Consider the following 20,060-nt stretch of genomic DNA (forward strand, 5'->3'; position numbering starts at 1 on the left):
CTCCACGCACTCTCCTACCTCTCATCTCTCCTACCTCTCATCTCACTCTACTCCCCTCCACGCACTCTCCTGCCTCTCATCTCACTCTACTCCCCTCCACGCCCTCTCCTGCCTCTCATCTCACTCTACTCCCCTCCACGCACTCCCCTGCCTCTCCCCTCTCATCTCACTCTACTCCCCTCCACGCACTCTCCTACCTCTCCCCTCTCATCTCACTCTACTCCCCTCCACGCACTCTCCTACCTCTCCCCTCTCATCTCACGCTACTCCCCTCCACTCCCTCTCCTACCTCTCCCCTCTCATCTCACTCTACTCCCCTCCACGCACTCTCCTACCTCTCCTGCCTCTCATCTCACTCTACTCCTCTCCACGCACTCCCCTACCTCTCATCTCACTCGACCCCCCCTCACATGCTCTAGATTTTAGCAACCGTGGCTATCTGCAGAAGCCCGCCTAAACGATTGCTCAGCGGGAGGAGGTGTCCCCTTCTCCTTTGCTGCCCCCGTACTGTGGACCGATCTATCCACAGCTCTCTGTGCTCTTGACCCCGTGACCCTGTTTCGAGTCCAGGCTCAAAATCTTCCTGTTGTCCTCTGCGAACGGCCTCTCGGGGTGCCGACAGCCAGACATTGGTGGAAGAGGTGGAAGCACCCACACTTTGCCCCACCACACGCGACCTGCCGACCGATCGACATAACCTCGGTTGTACCCCATTCGCAGTGCCGCTGGGTGGATAGAGATTGGAGGGAATAAATATAAAAAATATGTGTTTAGAAAAAACTAAATATATATATACACACACACAAAAACTGGCGCCGTTGTTTCAACCACCGTGCCGGGAGATCGAATTGAACCGGCGAACTCGGGATCACAAGACCGCCGAACTCGGGATCGCAAGCCCGGCGCGCTTGCCGACCGTCGCACCGCTGCGTGGCGGCCTCCAGTCACAACGAACTCGACGCTCTCGACATCCACATCGCACCGCATAATGGTGCCAGCAAAAGTGGCTCGGCGGAGTCGGCTACAACAGCGTTTGGGATTCCTCTCGAGGCCTTTAATTATCTGTCCTCTCTGCCTCCCTCCACCCCAACAGGGGGGTGGATTATTTTTTTTTTCCGGGAGGAGTTCACACGACTGCTTACAGCCCTCTCCTGGACATCGTGGGGACAAAAAAAAACTAGCTTCAGGAACCTTAACGCAATTGAATAAAAAGTGATCTTAAAAATAAACAACTCGGTAATTATTTATCAAATAAAAAAAAATCGGAACGAGCGTAACATGATTCACGACCTTTCAGCTGACGAAGCCGAACTTGGAATTCCCCAGATTGGGAATGATCACAAACACCTTGTAGTCAACGACCCAATGCAGAAGATCCCTGGGGGGTTTGATCTTCCGCGAAGCTCATGGTCCACCCTAAACCGCATCCGCTCCACAGACCATGGCAGATGCGGACACCTGATGCAACAAATGGAAAACAGTGTGCGACTGTGGTCATCCAGAACAGACCGTACAAAATCTAACGACGCAATGCCCGATCCACGAATACAAAGGAGACATCGCGGCGACGCACTCCGCTGCTCCGTGACGCGGCTGTCTGGCTTGACCACCCGCTTGTGAAATTATAGCTGTTGCTCTGCGTCTGCATCAGCCATACGGAAGAACAAGAAGCCAGCAGATATATCTACTGGCTTCTTAATCCACCTGTTTCTCTGCAGACCACAAAGAGACATCACTCCGTGCCAGACTGGGTAGCGATATCCAAACCGAGCGGTCCACGGCGGTGTGTCTCTCGCCTCCGGCACTCTTTGACTCACCGCCACGGCCGGCACCGACATCCCTGGAGTGCCAACCATCAGGTGCGTGTGTGCGGTGTGCGGCGGCTAGATTTGTAATATGAACCGAAACGATTGGTCATCGCAATGAGGAGGACTGTGGAGGGGAGGCGATGAGGGAGGCGGGGGAGGTCACGAAGAATGGAGTTGAGAAACGTTGGTTTTGCGGTGGATTTATTTTGTGTACAGCCTCCAAACAAACAACAAAACAAAGGAGCTCAAGTGATTGTGAAATAGTGGCGTTGGCGAGCCTGACCAGACGTCCGAATTCAATCTGAAATGCAGAGCAAACTAAATCTAACACTTTCTAAAAATAACGAGTGAGTCATCTGATGGTAAACAGGGTCGAGGTAAAGGTACAGTCCTGTAACTTCTTGCCCTCGATGGTGTTTGGCCTAATCTTCCAGACGTCTCAGCTTCACCCCAAGGCATCTTAAGCTCCCCAGACGTCAACCTCTCTTGCCTCTCTACGCGCTGCGAAGAAGGGACATTGTCCCTAGACGTCGCCTATTGTTTACATCTCTCTCGCCAAGGCCACAGTGTTATTGACGAATGTGGTGAGTTTTAGTTCCTTTAGAAGAGGTGGCAGGAGCAACCCTTTTGCCCAACCACACGTGCCCGGCCCATCGACGGAACATTTAATACTGCCGGCTAAATTCAACAAAGCTCCCCCATTGTCTCTTCATGAGCCGGTGACCTCTGCATTGCAAGCCCAGTGTGCCACGCATTGCACCGCGGCAGCATCGCAAATAAGAAGACAATATGTACATCGAACTTCTTTAGCACCGTACGTAGTCAACCGTGCTATTCATCAATCGTTAATAATGATGACACGGACAAAATGCAAGAGGGGAGTGGGTGGAGATGGGGCAATTGTGGCTGCACTCCATCCCAGCCCAGCCCAACCCACCGACTCGCCCACCCACCCACCTGCCAACCTGTCAACCCATCCTCCAACCCGCCAACCTACCCCACCCAAGTGCGGCCAACAATTGATCAGGTCGGCAGACGGCAGAGAGAGAGAGAGATGGGAGGGGGCAGGTGTTAGGCACGGATGACTGTGGCGGCCGAGGGGAACGTGCCGTGCCGCAGTTGATGGTCCAGCAAAAGCCGGCTAAGCGAGATGGTTTGCGCGGTCGCCGTCCACACGGCCAAGCCGGTGTCGCATGCGGCAGGCTGCCCCGCACGAGGAGTAATTGTAACAATAATGAAAGCAAAGGAGTAAATAAACCCAGAGAGGAGAACGCCGATTCTCGTTCCTTTTGAGTCCGTCGGTTTATTTACTTTCAATTCGCGCAATCGCACATCGACCGTTGCTGCGGCAAAACGCCAGGAAGCATTCGTCGCGAAGTCAGCCCGGACCGTTGCGTATTGAACTCACTTGTAGGCACGTGCATGCACCACACGACACAAAACAAACACAAAGATCTCCCCCACGTGTGGCTAGCGAGCGCCCGTTAAAGCCGGCCCGACGCAGAACGACGGTGTGGTAAAATCGGCATCGCGCACACCTGGCCACATTTGTCTCCCCCGGTGGCGAGATGTCGACGACTCGCAACGGAAAGAGGCACACGTCCACTCAGGCCGAGTCAACCGAGCGGAGACACATGCCACCTTAGTTCAGAATTCCGGGAACTGCGGAGCCGCGTGCAGGTGCCGGATGGATCGTTGCACCGCAGGATTGCGCGACGAGCTTGGTGGTGACTTTAGCCAGGCCTTCATCTACCAGTGGATTGATCGTGGCTGCTGCTGATGATGATGATTATGATGAAACTACAGCTGTCCGCAACGTGGGCAGGAGCTACCTCCGGGTCGCTGGGATCGCAGCCGACCGCGAAAACCGCACACCCCGATACGCCCGCAGATGCGCAGGGAAGAGTTTTATTTTTTTACGGCGACAAAAAAAAGTGCGGCCTCACCGTCGCCACGACCTGGAGCCCCCAGAGCGCAGCCACCCCGCGGCCACCGTGACCCACGCCCGTTGTCGCTGACCCCCGTACGCGAATTGCACTCCGTCCAAAAGTATAGAAAAATATAACCACGGAAAGGGGGGGGGGGTGGTGGTGGTGGTGTAAACCTGGTCGGGTGGGGGTGGGGGGCCACGGCCCCCGGGAAATTGGTCGAGCGCCGTCTCAGACCCACGACGCAATCAAACACCGGGGGGGGGGGGGGGTGGGGGGGACACGGAGCCCGGCGCCGTGTCCTCGTGAACGCGTGCAGCTTTCACCGTCATTAATCTCAAATGGCCGCGGTTAATTTTTTCGATGCAGGTGGGGGATCGAGCCGGAGAATGTGTAAATCGCACGCTCAAAAAACCCGAAGAGACTGATCAAGTGGCAATCTTTTAAATTACCCTCTTTCACCGTTTGTCGCCTTCGCACCAATATCAACGATGCATGTGTATCCGCTACACTGCGTATACACATACGCACATGTATTCCACCAAATGGCCGCGCGAGCTTTTGTTGTGTTATATTGTTTTAATAAAAGACGTTGCCGTTATCCACCCGTAATTGAGCGTATTACGAAACGTAAATACATTAATGTATAACATTATAATAAGTGCAATTGTATTGACACATGCGATGCGTCGCATCAAATGCATTCTCTAGCTCTCAGAGTAATTCTATCCATCGTCACGCCGCGCCTTGTTCTAACACACGCACGCGCGTGACAAAGGGACTACCGCTGATGAAGGCGGATGACATTAAAGAAAATGTAGACTGTGTGGAACAAAAAAAAAGAAAATTAATATGTGTAGAAAATTAAATAACATTTTTTTTTTTAAATCAGTCAAGCCACTGTATGCCGTCACTGACACCGTTTCCACGGTTACGGACCGGTTATTAATTTTCAATTAAGCTGGGCAGAAACGCCGACAGATCGGAGCTGAACTGTGCAGCCATTTTAGTTCGCGAAGAAGATGAAAGCGGCTCGGTTAGCGATTCGACCGCGGTCAGCCTCCGTCCTCGTTCGTCATTTCAAGTTTTTGGGGCTCGAAAAATACATTTCACACTCGCCGTTCGCTCCCCGCCTGCGATCAAGAGTCTCACTTCTTAGGCGGCACGACGCGGCTCTCGGATTAATCTCGAACGATGACAACGACGACGACGACGACAAAAGTGGAATTTGCATACGCGACGAGATTTCCCGTCGCGTCGTGCCGAAGCCTCTCAAGCGATGACTTCGCGTTGCTCCGAGGGTGGCTTTTTTGTTTTGCGACACCACCGCTCGCTCGCTCGCCCACGCCGCCGAGGCGTCCTGTGACGACCGCCACCGCCGCCGCTACCCGAGCCGGGCTTTGTCTGCTGGTCAAAGTGCCTCCCACCGCCTCCCTCTCCCTGCTATGATTAATGTGGCCAAACAACTCCTCACACCAACTCCAGTCCTCTCTCTCTCTCCACCGGAATACAGCAAAGCGCAACTACACAGAATCAGTAAGCACAAACAAAAACGTGGCCAAGGTTGTTTTCCCAAAATGTCTGTTGTTCAACTTTTCGCACCGGTCATGAATGTGACGCGCGAGCCTACGCACGATGAGACCGACCGTGGCAAGACCTCGTGACCCAGACACACGCGCGACGGCGAGCATAGTAGCTGCTGCTGCTGCTACTGCTGCGTTGCTACAAGTGTCATTGTGGATTTTGGATCAGCTCCTGCGCCGGAACCCAAAAACGGAGCTCCCACGGAAGGGGCGGGCGAGCGGGCGGCTGCAGTGAGCGCACGGAGTCCTGGGCCAGTCGGTTGTTGTTGACAAACAAGCGCTGGGCAACGCTCATAGCACCCCCGACTACCCAAGCTGACGCAAATATAAGCAGCTGCCGATCAAAGTTCTCCCCCTACGCTCTGCTCCCTGCGCCAGTGATCCACCACGTCTGTCCCAAAGGATGTCAATCAATCCTGCCACGCTGCGTTTAAGAGTCCTCGACAACTGTCGAGGCGGGTTCGCCTCCCGAAGAAGTAGGAAAATACGCTCACACCATCGCTCTCAAGTGGCGTTCGTACCGTTTGACACGGTGGCTCGACTTTTCACTTCACGTGCTGGCCAGGTTTCGGTTCCAGAAGATTCGGAAGCCTCCAGAACGTCGAGCGGAAACTTCGTGAACGTCGTGGCGAACGACACGTGGCGGTACGGCAAAGAAGCACGCGCCAGAGAGCCGAAAACACGGAGGACAGCGCCACTGCGAAAACCGACGCAGGGAAAAGCAACGCCGGTTTTTGGAATTTAGCGGAGCAGAAAACGGATCCAGAACTGCTTGGCAAGCGAGCGGGCGGGCGGGCGGGCAGGCAGCTGCTGCATTACTCGTCGATGATTTGAGAAAAACCGACGTGCACTTGTTAAATTCGGATGAGTGGTATATGACGAAATATTGGGTACGGATCCAAATCACAAAATACCGAGGAGTGACTCTAGGACCGTCAGCACAGTCCACGCTTGCGGCTTGGAAAACTCAGCAAAAATTACCTCGTTCATTTATTGTACATTACACACACAATTTTTTAAATATATATAGCATACATTTTATCCATAATACAGGTTTTTCTTTGGTTCGATTACATAAATATAAATGTGTTGTTAAACCAGCCACCACCCGACATGGCCAATTAGTGAGGTTTGTCACGTAAACAGAACACGCCAATGCGTTACTAGTACAGCACTAACCGGTGTGTTGGAGAGTAAATCCACAACATTTGCAATTTGAGTACGACGTTTCACCAGTAATTACAACTAGCATCATCAGGCGACAGCCAGATTTGTGGAGAAATATATGTATTTTATATTGAAGAGTTTATACCCAATCAGTGTAAAAAAAATAATTACAAGATGACAAAATAACATTGAATATTTACATTGGACGTTACATATTATGCAGCCAATGTAGAATCCCACTTGCACTGATTTAAAACAAAAACCCATAGGAATTAAATATACACATGCGCACAATAATGTATTTAGAGCCCAAACAATGATTGCGTAGATTATTTTGAGCACATCTTTTGAGCTGTGATTGTATTAACAATGTATTAAAATAACCATAGAATTGAAATAATTAAGGCACAATTCCTCATTTGTTGTCAATCGTAATTATTCAATCGTCGTCAATAAAACACAAAACTAACCCAAGGAAACTACCAACGCTCGCTCCGAACATCTCTCCGTTGCGAACGAGCGAGCGGACGAGCTAGGAAACGAGTTCACATTGCCATCGCCGTGGGACAGCCAATTAATCGCGGGTCTTTTCACACGAACGGTGACCGAAAACGGGGTACGCGCAACGGTGTCGCGTGAATACGACGACGACGACGACGAGAACAAAAAGTTTGCGCATTTCAATCGAGCCCGGAGCACTCGCTCAAAAAATTTCGCGCAAGAAAAACTGCCCCCCAATCGGTTCGACATTCCTGACCGCTGTCGGGGGCAGCGACGGCGGCGAGGATGATAAACATTTCACATCACGGAAGTCGCGCGCGGCGAGCGATTTAGGCCGTTATTTGTTGCAAACTTTTTTCCCCCGAGGTCACAGTCCTACGATTCGTAAACATCACCCCGCAACGATTTATTGTTATCCCACGGACGCGCCGTATTTCAATTACACCTGTCACGCACTGCGCACGTAGTATTACATTTGAGAGAAAATACACCGGCCGGGGGGCTTACCTTTCACGAACGAAGCCAACAAAAAATGGGTACCCAAAAAAAAACCCGAAATCACCAATGCAGTCTCGTCGCCAGACACAAAAGCGCCCCTTTTCAACTCCCTCTACATTTCTGTTTTGTCTTTAATCGTCACAAAACAACTTAATGACCAAATAGATTGTATATAAAAAAAAAAGAAGAAAGCAATCTTTTATTTCTGTTTTTTTGTTTAATATATATCCCGTTTCAAATGCGCCGCGCCAGTGAGGGCCTGTCCCTTTTTTGTGTCCCCAGAGACAACGAGAGCCTCACGCCCCCGTCGCCCACTGTAATCTGTCTGCTACGCGGTAATTATCCGGCCGAGTCATTACCCGGGCTCACGGCTGACGATATTATTTCCAATGCTCGCCCAGCCGGCGCAGTGCATTAGCGCAAAAAATACGGGCGGCACGACAGAGAGACAGAGGGAGAGGGGAGAGAGAGCGGGAGAGGGAGCGGGAGAGAGAAAATCAGAATTACAATGAATAATTAATCAGCGCAGATGAATAAAGTACAGGTTTCATCTGCGACAAAAAAAATTGGGCTCCCCATCCCACGCGCCTTATTTTTTCATTTGCGCTACCCCGTTGGGGTAACAAAGTTCTTCTTTTAACTGTTAAGTTTTTTTTTATTCCATCAAGCCACACCCAATAACTGTCACCCAAATTTTTCGCGATAGATTTTTCAGTGCGTTAAGGTGCACCGCATAATTTATTCACTTTGCTCCCATCTTTTTTTTGTTGCAAACATCCATTCTGCCCGACTTAAAGCAAATCCTCAACCGGCATAGACTGTTTTTAAGGGCAGCAATAAATATTTTATATTGTATATGGGACATTGGTTCATACCGACTCTTTTATGCATTACCCTAATAAAGCGAAATAAGTGGCTTGCTGTGTCAAGATCCTTTAAAAATACGTAATATATACCTCGTTTTTTTAATCTGTTTCTGCGGCAGGTTCATAAAGATTTTCCCGTGATTTAGATTTTTGGTCATTTAGCACCTGGCTTGGAATGCGGACTCTTATCTTGATGACAGTGTATGTATTGTATTTGGATTTTCAATTATACCCAACGTGCGCTGACGCTTTATCCGACGCTATAGGTGCGTGGTGTATAATGCGAGCAGCGCGTTGCGTAAAGAAAGCCGAGCAAAGCATACGGTCAAAATTAACGCTTCTGTTGCTGCTGCTGCTGCCGGGAAATAAATAAAGAACCGAACGATATGAATTAATAAATGATGGCCGTAGAAATATGTTCGGCAATCACGCATTAATCAATGTAAATGAATGACCACAGCTTGAAGACAGACTATAGCTGTAAATTAAACAAATCAATACGCGCACGGGTTTTTAGTGAGCGTAACAATGCTAAAGCTGTCTCGTGCCGCTCCTGTCACCATAAACGCTGTAAATAAAGCTAAGCTTTTTGGCCTCTGCTCCACAATCTTGGCATGTTCTTCCTTCAAGGGATGGAGATGAGGTGAGGCATGCATGGACGTAAACACTTAAAGGTGAACACGCACAGAGATATGCATGACACACACACACCAATACTTGTGCAGATTGACACAGAGACAAATACCGGTGTACACAAAGAATGACACACACACAGACACACAAAGCCTGACAGATGTATTGAGAGGCACACAGACACATATAAACAGGCACAACATTTTAAACACAAACACAGACAGCCACACACACACACAAACAAGCAACCAGTCAGTCATACTAGCAGACACACAGACACACAGTGAGACACATAGACACACAGTGAGACACACAGACAGTGAGGCACACAGACACACAGTGAGGCAGACACACAGTGAGGCAGACGCACAGACACACAGTGAGGCAAACACACAGTGAGACACACAGTGAGGCAGACACACAGTGAGGCAGACACACAGACACACAGTGAGGCAAATACGCAGTGAGGCAGACACACAGACACACAGTGAGACACACAGACACACAGTGAGGCAAACACACAGACACACAGTGAGGCAAACACACAGTGAGGCAGACACACAGACACACAGTGACACACACAGACACACAGTGAGGCAAACACATAGACACATAGTAAGGCAGACACAGACACACAGTGAGGCAGACACAGACACACAGACACACAGTGAGGCAGACACACAATGAGGCAGACACAGAGTGAGGCAGACACACAATGAGGCAGACACACAGTGAGGCAGACACAGACACACAAGGGCAGACAGGGCAGGTAGACACACAGACAGACAGACACACAGATACACACACAAAGACACACACAGACACACAGACACACACACAGACAGACACACACACAGACAGACACACACACAGACACACAAAGGCAAACAAGCCAGGTAGACACAAAGACACACACACAGACACACACAGACACACAGACACACAGACACACACACACAGACAAAGATCCCCCGTATAGCCTTAACAGACTGTAGGGGCAAGTGCTGTTAGCGAGCACCTATGAAGGCCGGAACGGTACACGAGGGGGTGGGTGGCCAGCACCACGCCCGACCGCCTTTGTCTCCCCAGTGGCGATGTTTACACACCGCACCAGGTACTCATTTAAGGCTGAGTCGACCTAGGGGAGGCCCAGGACCGGTTCAGATAATCGTCACTGGTGTTAGCCGTGAGCGGGAATCGAACCCGGGTCGCCAGGTTCATAGCGCAGCGCGCTAACCGCTACACTACACACAGACAGACACACACACAGACACACAGACACACACAGAGACACACACAGACACACACACAGACACACACACACAGACACACACACACAGACACACATAGACACACACACACACAGACACACAGACACACACAGACACACACAGACACACAGACAGACACACACACACAGACATACAGACAGACACACAGATACACACACAGACACACACACACAGACACACACACACACACAGACACACACAGACACACACACAGACACACACACACAGACACACAGACACACACACACACAGACACACACACACAGACACACACACAGACACACACAGGCCAGGTAGACACACACACACAGACACACACACAGACACACACACACAGACACACACACACAGACACACAGACAGACACACACACACAGACACACACACAGACACACACACACAGACACACACAGACACACACACACAGACACACACACAGACACACACACACACAGGCCAGGTAGACACACACACAGACACACGCTCGCGCGCGCGTACACGCAGAGAGGCGGACAGACGAATGAGCGAGGCGCCGCGTGCGCTCCGGGGAGGGGGAAGGGGGGGCGAGGCAGCAGCAGCGGCAGCAGAAGATAACGACGGCGTCTGCACGCCCCGGCTGCACCCCCAGAGCGAGCGCCGTAACCACGATACGGCCGCTTCGTCGCTACCGCCGCCACCGTCGGGAGGAACGCAGTGGCGGCGGCGCTGGCTGCGGGGTGGTGGAGGGGGGGGGAGCGGACGACGCCGTGAGGGGTGGTGGTGGGGGGCTGGCTGCCGCAGAAGGGAAGTCGAGACAGCCGCGGTGCTGTGGCGGTGGGGAGGGAGGCGAGGGGGAGGGAGGGAGAGAGGGATGCTGTTTTGCCTCCTAGGATCTGTCTGCTGGAGCCGTGAAGAGCGGATGGAGAGGATGGAGAGGCAAGGGCACGCGGAACTCTAGGGAAGGCAAACACGGTGTTCGGTTTCCCCCTGGCAGACGCCGCGCGCAGGGCGGGGTGGGTGCTGGGACACGCGTCCCAGGGCCGGGGAGCAGTCTTGCGAAACCCACGGCCGCCCGCCTCTTTGCCTGCCCGCGGCCGTGTCAGCGTGGCCAAACTAATCGGTTGATTCCCTTTTTTTATTCGTTCGAATTCATTCGCTCGTTCCGCCGATGCGCCAGGCGCGCAGGCCACTCGCGCTCACGCGGTCACGAGCGCACGCATCGCCCCGTTCGTTCATTCGGTCGCTTCGTTCAATCACGCGAAGACTCGCACGGTCACCCACAATTGATCGTGCCGCTTAGTCGTTCAACCGACCGACGCGGTGAATCACGTCGCCTCTTCAATTCCTTCACTCATTCGTCCGTTCAACTCTGCTGCTGCCGGAGCTGGCGAGACAAACGTGGCCCCAATGCAAAACAAACAAGATGGGAGAGAATCTCCCGCACTGAAAGACGCACTCATAATTGAAGGGCAATTAGCATATTGATTGCGCCATAAATTGCTGTAATGCGCACCCAGGACCGCTGTGAAATATTCGATGAGGCCCACTGACGGATTAATGCGCACAGAAAGCAACGTAAATAGTGGGACTGTATTTTTTTTTTGTAAAATAATAATACAATAATCGTAATTTCAACTTGTGCCGCACCGTCAAGTATTTTCTCTCTCTCGAGGAGCCAGAACGACTCGGAAGCACGAAGAGCCACAGACGGGAAGGCAGCGGAGCCGGTGCCATCAACAATAGCCCGAGCTCTGCAGTCCCCTACACATTAAGGTGGTTTCAGCCAATTAATGAGTGCTTACGTGCGGGAGAAAATCCGAGCACCCAGAGAACACCCGCACGTGCGAGGGAGAAACACTCGATCCCGTACAGACGGAACAGGTGGAGTCCTCCGGACGAGCCCTGGGTGGTATTAACCACCCTGGTCTTGACGCCCACGGGATTTCCGTTAACCCTCGCTGGCTCCGCAGTACTGAACTGCAGGCGTGCATAGCCACCAATAAAAACACACCTCTTGTGCTTTAAACCTTTGAATAGCATCTTGCCTGTAAAAGGGGCAAAATCCTGATCGACTGGCCATTGATTAGTGTCCATCGTTTAAACCAGGCGAGGTTACCGCCAAAATGAACGCACACCTCTTTTGTGAAATCGAGATCACTGGGAAGAAACTGGTGGTTAAAATTATAGTGCAAGGCTCCAGTTATGCAACGGACAAACAAAAAAAGTGAAATTTTCGGATGGCGCAGAAGTTAACGCACTGCGCTATGTATGTACGTACGTATGCTGAACTTATTTACCGCCGTGCATAGCCAACCATGCCAATCGGAGGTCCTATGAACCTGATAAAAACCGAGTTTGATTAACAGCCACGACTAACGTCAGTGATCCAGTCCTGGATGGAACCCTTGTCTAATCTTGCACTGACCAGCGCGGTGAAGTATGGTCAAACAACCCCCATGACCGACATGGCGTGGGGAAGGCCTTTTTCCGGTGGTTGATTGACATCGCCATGACATCGAGCTGTAAGTTGTTAACGTAGTGACTAAAACAAGAACTTGTAACATTGGAATCTTCTAACGTTGGAACATTCAATGGAGGAAAAGCAAAATCGCACAGACAAGCCTTCTCGTGGCTAGCAGACCTCGACATTGGCATTCAGCCGCTGAACATATTGGCATACGCAAGAGAAGAATTTAATTGGAATCTTTATTTAAAACACACCATGACGCCGCTGTATGAGAGTGTGCTCAATTATGAGCACTCGGATATATTTGAGGCATTTTATGACTCCGACTCGCCTGTGAAATTTCGGGGGTTTAGTCTCCGAGAGACTCATCATCGCCAGCCTACAACACCAAGCCACGGCAATGCCCTGCAGGGTGAATAAAATAGGAACCGCTTTGTGGAAGTCAACGATGGATTTTCCACGGAACATACTTGCCACGGGATTGTGGAACTCTCTCAGCTTTGCTCACCACTGACAAGGCTGAAGATCGCAGCCCATTAATCGGCGTGACTTTTTGTCCACCTCTATCAATGAGCTGCATCGATGACGTCAGGCAGGACGCTGCAAGTTCACAACGAACAGGAGACAAGATAATTGCTCTTCTTGGTTCTGTCGGTAAAGTCACGTAGAATGGAAATAATAGGTTCATTCAGACGCTGTCTTTCTGACAGACCTGTTCTTCACCTGAGGACGGCTGCTTGCGTTGTGGCCGAAACGTCGTGAGAATTATTTTATTATGTTTTATTTTTATTATTTTATTATTTCCATTCTACGTGACTTTACCGAAAGAACCAAGAAGATGAATCCCTGCAGTCACGAAAGCTTTAAATCGAAATATAATTGCTGTGACAGGTTCATTTGCTTTCATATTCCAGATCTGCTCTTTGTGTTTTACGTTTTTTGTCGTCCTTCCCCCGCACCTCCGACTATCACGGTTGGCTACGTACGCTGCAAAAGAAGTTCAGCGCACACGCGATCTGCACGTAAATCAGTAAGAAACAACCACTGCAGGCTAATATACACACCCAGCGACACGACAGCGAACAACACCATCTGAGTTAGTCACCCCTGTGATTCTTACGCTCCAGTTTTCCCGAGGCTCTAGGAGTCCGAACTTACGGCACCTTCAGGATTCTTCTGATTCAATGTAAACAGATGACGCTCGCAGAGCCAGACTAAGTCAGCTTTGAGAGTCTTAGGGTTTTAGTGTTAAATGCTGAGGCTCACCAGGGCCACACTAAAGCGCATTTAGTATTCCAAGGGTTCAGTGTTAAAGCCTCCGCGTAAGAGCGGTGGATGAAAGCTATTAGGCAGTTGGATGGTTCGGAACTGGGGTGGGGGGGGGCATAGAAACAAGTGCACAGAACCAAATAAAATCAGAGAGGTAAATACAAAAACTCTCTCTCTCCCCACTCTCCATCTCTACTCTCCCTCCCCTTCTCTCTTCCCCTGCGAGTGGCTCCGTCCTCAGCGCCCTCTCTCTCCTCTCTCTCTCCTCTCTCTCTCTCCTCTCTCGCGCGCGGCCGCTCGCGATGGAGACAGAGATAGCGCCGGGGACGCCGCCGCCGCCGTCGTCAATGAGGGGTCGTCAGTCTCGCTGCCTCCACGCTTGACGCCACGGTCCTCCACGGCAGGACAAACAAGATCGCGTTCAGTTCCGATCTTTCCCCCCCTCCCATCCTGCCCCCCCCTCCCATCCCTCCCCCCCCTATGTAGCAGGGATTAGGAAGGAGGAGGCGGAGGGGAGGGAGGGGAGGGGCGTGTCACGCGTTCCCATCCCTCGTCGTCTCGTCCCGCGGTGTCCCCGACCGGGCGACAGACGGGCGGGGGGGGGGGCGGGGGGGGCGGGGGGGGGGACGAGGGGCCTCTCCTGAGAGGTCGGCTCCAGCGACCGACGATTTCATTGCCGCCGTTTAGACTTGGGGATGATGCCGCCGCGCAGCGATCAGCGCGCTGGACTCACTCAGGGCTCGCACTGGACTCAGGACTCACACTGGACTCAGGACTCACACAGGATTCACACAGGACTCACACAGGATGCACACTGGAATCACAGTCCAGAAGTAACTGGTTCCATCTCCTGGCACGGCGGATGAAAACAACGGGCACATGTCTTAAATCCCCACACACACACCCCCAGTCCCTTCCGTGTCTACCTCTTTCAAGTTCACGGAGGCATCTGTAATTCACACCGTAGCACAATCAAACGAGCCAGCGCTTAGGTAGCGAGGGTTGGTGGATCGAATGAAACTCGAACAAACGGCGAGGTGGCCAAGCTTCGGCAAGCTGATTAAATACATCCGTGCGGAGGTTTCGAGTGATACGTCCCCCGGTGTGCGAGCGAGCACGCTCCAGGTTCTCCGCTTGCCTCCCACGTGAAAGCCAAACGCCTATCACTGGTCAACACACTTTTTCTGGCATAAGGTATTCCAACGGTCTTCAGGTAATTTTGGGGTGCTGATTCCAAATCTGGCATCAGTTTTTGTCTATCGCATCAGGTTTTTTGAGATATCAAATATTGCATTTTCAATAAAAACTGCGGAAGAAAAATATTAAATAAATGTGGATATCTACATAAAATAATATTATAAACACACTATCCTAAAAATACAGCACCATATTTTAACACTTAAGCAGTCACTGACTCGCAACAAATTGCAATCATAAGTGACAGAGTTAATTTTGGGTAAAATCAATGAAAATGGGGTATGCCGATAGCATAAAATGAGACGTGATAGAGCAAATCTGAGATAAGATTTGGAATCAGCACCCTGCAATAGTCTAGAACAGCTGCAAAAGTCCAGGCCAAAAAATATATGTTTTTTTTTGTTGACCAGTGTTATTAGTGGCTTTGGTCAAACATCTCAGTATGGAGGGGGGTGACCCAAAAGCTTGAGCGAGGAGGATAAATAAACAAAAGATAATGTTATTAATATTATGACGATTACATGTGTTCCAACTAAGTAACTCAAAGCAGCTTCAATAAACTCGCAAAAAAATATTTTTTTACAAAAATTCAAACCAGACTTTTATCAAAACGCCACGTCAAGAAACCCGACGACACTTCTTCGTCGACAACCGCAGGAGCGTCTGACAGGGTCGGGGGTGGGGGGTGGGGAACGGTGGCTGGGGAGGGCTTTAGGAAACAACGCTCTGCGGTGAAACCACGACCCCCGTTGTTACGCCCGACCACCCTTGCGGAGGAAGCTTTAAATTGGGAGAGGGTAACCGGGCAGCTCCGGTCGAAGACTCGTTCAGCCCCCTTACAAGGGCACACGCGGCCTGACCTCTCCCGGTTCGCACCGCACCACCGAACATCGGCATCACCGCCCGACTTTAAACTAAAACGGAACTTTTATTGATTTATTTACCAGGTAAGGCCCACTGACCGATTCACGGCTCTTTTTCAAAAGCGACCCGGCCACGGATGATAGCTCAACGAAGTGGCTTATCTCACGTGGAAATGTATAGCGGCCAAATACTCTAAACGCACGTTCATTGTAAATGTGGAGGGGAAATAAACGGAGGGAACCCGGAGGGGAAAAAAACCCACGCGACCACGGGGAGAGAGACACGTAGACTCCAAATATCGAGAGGTGTCAAGGTTAGCATCGAACCCATGACCTCCTGTATACCAGGGAAAGTAGTTAACATCCTGCCACCGTGACTTTAAAGTGCGAAAGTGGAGCTCCCTCGATACGGCAACGCTGAACCAATCCGGACCAAAGCCGGAATGCGTCCCCCCCCCCCTCTGTTTATTTACGTATATTAACTGTACCCGTCAACTCCCAATCGTGCGATCGAATGTCCAGGCGAGGGCTGTGAAGCGTTTTCCTCTCCCACCCCCCCCGACTGAGCACCATCAGGGTTGCACGTCACGCCGGCGAACGACTCACAAGTTCCATCACAGGGCTCCGTCTGAAATCCTTTAAGGATGTCTTCCTGCAATCTGTCTACCGACCACCGCATTCTTAAAACCTCGCCGGCGTGAGTTCCTCGTGGTTCGCTCTGAGCCTATCTACCGGGTAAAGCCTGGGAATTGGGCAAAGTGGAATTAAGGTGAGTGCAAATTTCTGTACGAATTACTTTCCGCCTTCTTCGGTGACCAGACTGAGACATCAAACTCGCTGCGCATGAGCACTTGGTTTTATCTCGGCTGGGAGCCACATATTTAAATCCAGGAACTCTCAGGCGCGCGCCGTCTTCAGGACACTGACGTGGGCATATAACCACCCCCACCTCCCCCCCTGCCTTTGAGCAGCCGAGCCGTGCCTACATGTGTGGGAGCTGAACACAACAAGGCGAATGGGGCAGGCCAGCAAGGGACACACTTCTCCCGCCACTCTTAGAATTCACAATAAGGTTGCCTTAGTTTGGCTCTTTTACAGTTGCACAGGAACCCATGAATCTTAAATATTAGATTGGCTTAGGGAGGCGTTGAAAACCCCACAGCTCTTGATTAAACACAGCGGTCGTGAAGGCGGCCGTTGTGTTTTTTTTTTCCCTTCGTCTTCTTCTCTCGTCTTCATTTTTTTTTACATTTCAATGAATGATTATTTCATCATCATCATTATTATTCAGGCTCTTGCGTACGGCAGGTGCCCCACACGCTGTGACACCGCTGGCCTGACGTGGGGGCCGCGTGCTCTCCACCACCGGGTTGTATCACCCTGATGAGAGGGGGTTTTTTGGGGGGGTTATATCGCGTTAATATGAATGTGTCGTTAAAACCACCACCACCCGACACAGCCAATTACTAAGGTGTTGTCACTTAAACAAAACAGGCACGTTTTAGAGGGTTTAATGATACGTTTTCACTTGCGCGATCCAACCCAAAAAATATGTTACGGATAATATTGGTCACGAAATGATGAAAACTTAAGAATAGGTTTTTTTCCCCTTTCTGGCAATAAAACAGGAGCTGTTAAGATGTTCAAACACCAAACAGAAACCTTTTGCAAGGCATCAAAAGTCTGCGTGAACCACACACACTTGTGGCAAAACACGCAAGCAAGCACGCTCTAATATCCATGCCACTGACTGGCCTATCTTTATCTTCTTTTTTGTTCGTCATTTTGGATACTGGTGAAAAAAGGTGCCATGTAGACAACGGTCCCGAAAGCCTACTACGCGTTACATCGTTTCACCCCTCGTCCTGGAGAGCACTTCGCGATAGGGAGCGCCGAACGAGCGTCCACTGATCTTCTTGGTTCTTTCGGTAAAGTCACGTAGAAGAACAGGTCTGTCTCTCGACAGACCTGTTCTCCACCTGAAGACGGCTGCTTGCGTTGTGGCCGAAACGTCGTGAGAATTATTTTATTATGTTTAATTTGTATTATTTTATTATTTTCCTTCAACGTGACTTTACCGAAAGAACCAAGAAGATGAATCCCTGCAGTCACGAAAGCTTTAAATCGAGCGTCCATTGTTTTACGTTTCCACGAGGCGCGGCCACGTGTTGCGTGTCGCCGCGTCGCTACCGCGTTCATGAGTAGCAGATTCGGAATTGACGAGCCTCATGGAGTTGCAGACGTAGGCAGCGCTTGTGTGCGCGCGTGCGACCGTGGGCGTTGCGACTTGGCGCTTGGCACACGGCACTACAATCCCGGCGGACTTTTAAGTTGATTTCGGGCCGCGGTTAAAATCGGTGGCCAGCAATGCCTCATCCTCTGCTCTATCTATCCCTCGACCACGTTGTTAAACCTCACAGATGTCAACTGGACATGTGAAAAGAAACTCAGATTCTCATATTCTGATTCAGATCTCCTTTAGGTAAACTCAGCCTTAAGTAAACACCTTGTTCAGAATCAGAATATGTATTCATACTGGAAGAATCTGATGAGCTATAATGCTCTTTTTCACACGTGTCCACGACAAGCTTGGGCAACGCAGCAAAAAACAACAACCAAGCAGTCCCAGACCACACCAAGATAACACAGCTGCTTCAGTGTGTGAATATAACAGTACTGGGGGAAACAAAGACGGCCAGGTGTGGAGCTGGCGACAGCGCCCGCTCGTGCGCCGTGCCACCCTCAACAGACACAAACAGCCGGGGCATCAACAGCCTCCATCGGCTGTTGATGCCGCGGCAAGCTCTGTACATGACATACACACGCATACCCGTGTACACATGTGTATGTCATGTACAGAGACTGCACATGTGAAAATGCAAGCTAGGGTGCGACAGGCTTGGCGGCACGCTGGTTCCGAAGCACCGCTAACAGTGACAAGCAACACAACGCACCGCTAACAGAGCGACACAACACGACGCACCGCTAACAGAGCGACACAACACGACGCACCGCTAACAGAGCGACACAACACGACGCACCGCTAACAGAGCGACACAACACGACACACCACTAACAGAGCGACACAACACGACGCACCGCTAACAGAGCGACACAACACGACGCACCGCTAACAGAGCGACACAACACGACACACCGCTAACAGAGCGACACAACACGACGCACCGCTAACAGAGCGACACAACACGACGCACCGCTAACAGAGCGACACAACACGACGCACCGCTAACAGAGCGACACAACACGACGCACCGCTAACAGAGCGACACAACACGACGCACCGCTAACAGAGCGACACAACACGACGCACCGCTAACAGAGCGACACAACACGACGCACCACTAACAGAGCGACACAACACGACACACCACTAACAGAGCGACACAACACGACACACCACTAACAGAGCGACACAACACGACGCAGCGCTAACAGAGCGACACAACACGACGCACCGCTAACAGAGCGACACAACACGACGCACCGCTAACAGAGCGACACAACACGATGCACCGCTAACAGAGCGACACAACACGACGCACCGCTAACAGAGCGACACAACACGACGCACCGCTAACAGAGCGACACAACACGACGCACCGCTAACAGAGCGACACAACACGACGCACCGCTAACAGAGCGACACAACACGACGCACCGCTAACAGAGCGACACAACACGACGCACCGCTAACAGAGCGACACAACACGACGCACCGCTAACAGAGCGACACAACACGACGCACCGCTAACAGAGCGACACAACACGACGCACCGCTAACAGAGCGACACAACACGATGCACCGCTAACAGAGCGACACAACACGACGCACCGCTAACAGAGCGACACAACACGATGCACCGCTAACAGAGCGACACAACACGACGCACCGCTAACAGAGCGACACAACACGATGCACCGCTAACAGAGCGACACAACACGACGCACCGCTAACAGAGCGACACAACACGATGCACCGCTAACAGAG

At 51.2% G+C, this 20,060-nt stretch overlaps 1 protein-coding gene across 6 annotated transcripts in view; it reads right to left on the reverse strand.

Annotated features, from left to right (window-relative positions):
• The window catches only part of FOXP2 (forkhead box P2), a 264,727-nt gene that overhangs the window by 193,456 nt on the left and 51,211 nt on the right, over positions 1–20,060 (reverse strand). The window contains exon 1 of one of the 6 annotated variants that reach the window (XM_078860980.1): positions 7,495–7,528. The exons of the other annotated variants lie outside the window; for them this stretch is intronic. The gene's annotated coding sequence lies outside the window, so the exon portion shown is untranslated. Of the gene's footprint in view, positions 1–7,494; positions 7,529–20,060 lie in introns of those variants that run through there. 6 annotated transcript variants of the gene reach the window in all.

Source organism: Lampetra fluviatilis, chromosome 11, assembly GCF_964198595.1.
Source record: "Lampetra fluviatilis chromosome 11, kcLamFluv1.1, whole genome shotgun sequence".
Classification (NCBI taxonomy): Eukaryota; Metazoa; Chordata; class Hyperoartia; order Petromyzontiformes; family Petromyzontidae; genus Lampetra; species Lampetra fluviatilis.